Raw genomic sequence first — 6,000 nt, 5'->3', positions numbered from 1 at the left:
TAGAGCTGCTCCCTGGCTCAGCAGAGCATCAAATGAAAGATAAACAGAGCACTCTAAAAATAAATCACTAAAGAAAAGGTTTAGGTGCAAACTATGAAAATTCTGCTCTCTGACTCTGTTCCAAGTCTGTCAGTGCACAGCCCCGGGCCGCGTGCCTACCGCTTCTTATGGCCAATCACCTCTGCACTCTGCCCACCCCCAGACCCCCGCCCGCCCTCCTACCTGTTCAGTGTGCACTTAGTGTACCGTAACCGTAATGGTCTGGTGGGCATCATAAGTGGCTCCTTCACTTTAAAGACAGTGTCAAACAGTCATGCGGTCAGGTGCCAGGCATCCCCTCATGATTTGCCAGTTCCCGTTTAGAGAGACAGCACAGCAGTGAATGACTCCACTGCTCCACATGTCACTGAGCAGTGAGCACAGATAGGCAGGCAGGTTTAGGCTAGCAGCGCAACTTTGCAAGCCCCACGGCATGCCCACAACATTCATAGCGAAATTGGGCAGGGGAGAAGCAAAGTACAAACAAGCAAAAGCAGCCGGGAAAACTATTTGTTGAAATTGCAGCACTGGCTCAAGGGGCAAAAAAATTGTGTGTCTACATCTTCCCCAGTCCCACCAATGTTCACAAATGCCAGCCCCTCTAATAAAAATAAATCTATGCATCTCAACATTGTATTTCTTTGAATTTCAATAAAATTTAAAAAAAAAAAAAAAATTTTTTTTTTTTTTGGTGTCACCCCCTGGTGGGTGTCACCCGGGTGCGGCCCGCCCCCCCCCCCGCCTCCCCCTAGTGACGCCACTGAGTCATACATATAGCCAAGTTGATGTATAAAACAGAAAAGCAGGGAATGTAAAGCAGGGCAAAAGTGCAAAACAATTGTTGCCACTGTCTGAATAAAAAAGGTGGCACTCTTCTACTCTCACCATACTAAAACAAATTCAGGTATTCATAAAAGTTGTTTTCCTTAATCAGATAGTGAGAGTCCAAGAGTCATCACATGTGGGAATTTATACCAAAACAGTAAAGTCCACAAGATCATTATGAAATGAGGGACAATTAGTGCAGGCAGTTGTTACTGATCAAGCTCTACGGCCTGCAGAACTTTCCATCCAAAAGTAGCTTCAGAAGAAGCATACACCTCAAAGTTATAACATTTTGAAAAAAGTGTGCAAAGTCCACCAAGCAGCTACCTTGAAAGCCCAAGAAATGGCAACTGCCCTAATAAATAGAATGAGTAGTAACGCGCTCAGGGAAATCTTTCCTCACAACCAAATATGCCATATGAATTAAGGCTTCAAGACAGGCAGCTAAAATAACAGCCGTAGCTTTCTAAAAGAGGGAGTGAAGGAGCTCTTTGGAAGATTTATTTTCCAATCAAGAATCGGAACCAGTTGAAGTACCATATGAGTATAAGACACAGCCAGATAAAAAGAGGGAGCCTGAACCAAAAGCTAATTTAAGTAAGAAACTACAGAGATTCCTTTAGTTAAAACAATAGAGCTCTCAGTAATCTTGTAAACACTCTTGGTGTAAGGATATTTACAGGATCAGAGACCCGGTGTCTTGGCGAATGCCAAGCGTGCTGCTCCTCATCTCGGCATCCCACGTAAGGGGATGCAGAGACTTCAGTCCGTCTTCAGCTGTGGCTGCAGCTCTCTAGGTATATACTCACCTTGTTCCTGAAGCTGTGCCTGCAGTACCTATCTAGTATCCCGTGACAGTTTCACCAACGGGTATCCTGTGCATGTTAAGAAACCTGTGTCTACCTTACTAGTGACAGCTATTTCAAACCAGATGCACCTATCAGGTATTCTCGGTCAACCTCACCCTTTACTGTTCAATTCAAGCACTAGTGTCTATTGGGCTTTCGTTACTGCAAGCTACTTAAAAGTATACTGAACCATGTTTTGGACTTTAGTGACTTGTATAAGGCCTATGTTCAAATTAGCAGTTTGCTTATCAATCAGTAAAGCTTTTAAAAGACTATCGGCTAGATTACGAGTCTTGCGTTATGAGTAAAAAAAGCAGCTTTAAGCCTCATAACGCTGCTTTTTTACTACCGCTGGTATTACGAGTCTTGCAGAATTAGGGGCACTGCACACTTTTTTGGCCTTACTGCAAATCAACTTACGCAAATTGCGTATAGTCTTTTCTATGGGACTTCCATAGCGCCGGTATTACGAGCTTGTCCTGGGAGGCCAAAAAGTGAGCGGTACACCCTATCCCGTCAAGATTCGTACCGCATTCAAAAGTCAGTAGTTGTGAGTTTTACACTACAACGCCGTAGCATAAAACTCATAACTAAAGTGCTAAAAAGTACACTAACACCCATAAACTACCTATTAACCCCTAAACCGAGGTCCTCCTGCATCTCAGAAACACTAAAATAAAATTAACCACTAATGTACCGCTCCCGACATCGCCGCCACTATAACATATTAACCCCTAAACCGCCTCGCAAACATTAGTTAAATATTAACCCCTAATCTACTGTCCCTAAAATCTGCCGCCCCCAATGTCACCGCCACTATACTAAATTTATTAACCCCTAAATCTAAGTCTAACCCTAACACCCCCTAACTTAAATATAATTAAAATAAATCTAAATAAAACTTAAATTAATAACAAAATAATTCCTATTTAAAAATACTTACCTATAAAATAAACCATAAGCTAGCTACAATATAAAATTAGAAAAGGTTGACCTCAGCGCCTAACAACAACCTATATGCCCGGGGGAGGGGGTATTCCTAGCTGGTACCCAATGTAAGAGAAGAAAATAGAGGTGTAACCCCAGGCGCCTACCCTAAGGAGGCTAGGTGAATAAAACTGTGAAAATAGAATTTAAACTTCAGTGTTGTCTAAAAAATGTGTTTTAATACATAAATTTAAAATGAATATTTTGCAGATAAAAACAAGTAAACATACAATGCTTCATGGATCCATGATAAATAACACAATGGGATAAAAGTAGAATAAAACAGTGAAATATAAAAGCAATACAATAATACTTGAGCAATGCTGTACAATACAATAGTATACAAATAGCAGCGATGAACAATCAATTTTGAGGAGAAAAAAGTGGAAAGTCTATGAAAAAATGTGAAAAAAAAACTCCTCTATGATAAAATCCAAATAATATGTGTATGTGAAAAAAACTCCTCAGGATAAAATCCAAAAAATTATATAATATAGTCCAAAAAATATATAGTCCAAAAAAAATATATATATATATATATATATATATATATATATATATATATATATATATATATATAGTCCAGATAACAGTGAAAGAAATGTGGTATCCAAACTGTTCCAAAATCAATACAAATAATGCAAACTTGGGTGTAGAAAATGTCTCAATAAAAGTGGTGTGTGGAAAAATGTGAGTGCTCCAATATTCTTCAAAATCCTTATCCTCAAACAAAAAATCTTCAAATCAAATTGGAATAAGTGAAAAAATGGAAAAAACAAAAAAGCAATAACCTGTGGAGAGAGAAGAGAAAAAATATAGTGTAGATTGTCCTAAATGTTCAGCAAATAATGAAATAAGGCTTACCAGTGCTGGTCAACGCGTTTCGGCCCGTGCTAGGCCTTTCTCAAGACTGGTTTTAGTTCACAAGTGGTAGCCTTATATAGGTTATTTGACCGGAAGTAATTTTGATGTTTACTTCCGGTTTGACGAATTAAATTTCTTTTTTGGGGCTAAGTGTTTCTTAATATAATTAAGTGTAGTTGTCTTGCTTTAGTATAAAGCAATAATGGATTATTTCTTAAGCTTAATCTTTGTTGTTAAAAACGGGTTTTTGTTATTATTAGTCCCTTCCTAATACCTCCGTGGGTTACGTGACGTCACTTCCGGTCTAGGTAATTTTTACGATCAGTTTGTCTAGATCGTATACTCGAATTGGGTGATATATTTCAATTGAAGTGGGGGTGTATATGGTTTGTTTATTTCCTTACCATTTTTGGGTTTCTTTAGGCTGCTAAAAATAGGTCCGTGATCGGACCAACCTGATTGGTCATGACGTCACGGCCTCGGGTTGGCGCCTTTGATTGGTCCTGAAAAGTGGGTTTGCCTAATCCTGCCTTGCTATTGGTGTGTTCATGGGCTATGTCAATGGCCCTGATTGTTGGAGTGTGGATGTTTCATCGTACTATTTGAATGTAAGGATTGTATTAATCCTAATGTGATGGTGTTATCTAATATTGTTCTTTCTAGGGGATTTATTTTATTTGGATGGTCTTCAAAATAAAGGTCTTAGTTCCAGGATGCCGGATATAACTATCGTATCTATTTGCTCACAATCTTAATCCTAATGTGATGGTGTTATCTAATATTGTTCTTCTAGGGGATTTCTTTTATTTGGATGGTCTTCAAAATGAAGGTCTTAGTATCAGGATGCCGGATTTAGCTATCGTATCTATTTGCTCACAATAAATATGTTTGTTCCCAACTGAAATTTTGAGACTGTCGATAAACAGATTTTTAACGTATTAATAATATATTTTTTACGAAGATATATGGAGGAATCGTATGTCACTTTATTCGTTCCTAGAAAAGGAAATCTTTTGGAAAGAAACTTGAGTCATTTCTATATAAATAAATAACATGGGGGGTGGATTTTGGTGTATTAAGGAAAGAGGAGTTGTACCCTATATTTTCTTTCAAATAATGAGGGATATTTTCAAAAGCTCTTTGTGCTTTCAGAAGTTTGGTGATTTGGAATTTTCTTAAAGAGAATTCTTCTTTATAGGATAACTTTTCCTAATTTCGTTACAACTTTTTGGTGATGTAAAATTGGAATGTTCACATACTACCTACTTAATTGGTAGAACATAATAAAGGAGATGGAAATGTGTACTAACCTAGATGAACAGTTTTCTACATGTTTCGTTAAAATAGATGATTCATTACTATAAGGAGATGGAGGGGATATATGATCCCTATAGAACTTAGGGGACTTATGGGGACTTAGAGCGGAGTATGGGTTTCGCAGGAGTGTAACAATGTTTACTTTTAGTCATTACCCTATTTACATGTTATTTCTGATGTTTCTTATCAAGACTTGAATCATAAGATGTAATTTGAGAGAGAGATTTTTTGGTAAAAGGAGATTAATTTTCTGAGGTATCTGTTTTCGATTCAGAATTTCTGGTTTGGTGAGGACATTTTGAGAGGGGTTGATTTGGTCCAGGAAGATTCCTTTTGTAGTGAATCTATTTATAATTCAGAATGTTTGATGTAGTTAGGCCATATTAAAAAGGTGCGACAAATCTTCTTTGTTATTAAGACCTCTTGGGTATAGACAATCTAGGTTAAAGATCCACCTGGATTCTACTGTGAGGAGTCTTTTTTCATAATTCCCTCCTCTCCAATCCTTTTTGATCTTTTGTATCCCTAGAAAGGTGAGTTCTTTAGTATTACCTTTATGTTTATCTGCAAAGTGTTTGTATAGAGCTGTGTCTACATTTAGTTTTTCGATCAGTAGCAGATGTTCTCGCATCCTATCCTTCAGGGTTCTAGAAGTTTGGCCTACATATTGTAGGCCACATGAGCATTGAAGCATGTATATAATGCCCTTGTCTTGGCATCTGATTAGATCCTTGATCTTATATGTTTCCTTGGTGTTATGGCAAATGAAGGATGATGCTTTTATGCCGTGTTTACAAGACTTGCATGATATGCACGGAAAGAATCCTTTAATTTCTTTTCCAAACACGTCTGTAACTCTGGCGGTCTTTTTCTTAGGTATGCTCGGGGCTAGTTTATTCTTTAGGTTCTTGGTTTTTCTATAAATAAACCTAGGTTGAATAGGGAGTTTTTCACCTATCAGATCATCGTCTTTTAGTATGCCCCAATGTTTTTTGAATATTTTTTCAATGATATTTTTGTTATCACTGTACTCTGTGATCATCGCTATGTCGAATGACTCTTCATTTGTTGTTGTTTTGGGTTTTTTATATTTTGTAAGAGTCGATCTATCGATCCTCCT

General features: G+C 37.7%; 1 protein-coding gene across 1 annotated transcript in view; it reads right to left on the bottom strand.

The window, feature by feature from the left end:
* Nucleotides 1-6,000, bottom strand: part of PCSK6 (proprotein convertase subtilisin/kexin type 6) — a 742,641-nt gene that overhangs the window by 384,312 nt on the left and 352,329 nt on the right. The window lies entirely within an intron of this gene.

This window comes from Bombina bombina, chromosome 6 (genome assembly GCF_027579735.1).
Source record: "Bombina bombina isolate aBomBom1 chromosome 6, aBomBom1.pri, whole genome shotgun sequence".
In the NCBI taxonomy this organism is placed as follows: domain Eukaryota; kingdom Metazoa; phylum Chordata; class Amphibia; order Anura; family Bombinatoridae; genus Bombina; species Bombina bombina.
This window is presented reverse-complemented; position numbering and strand designations above follow the sequence as displayed.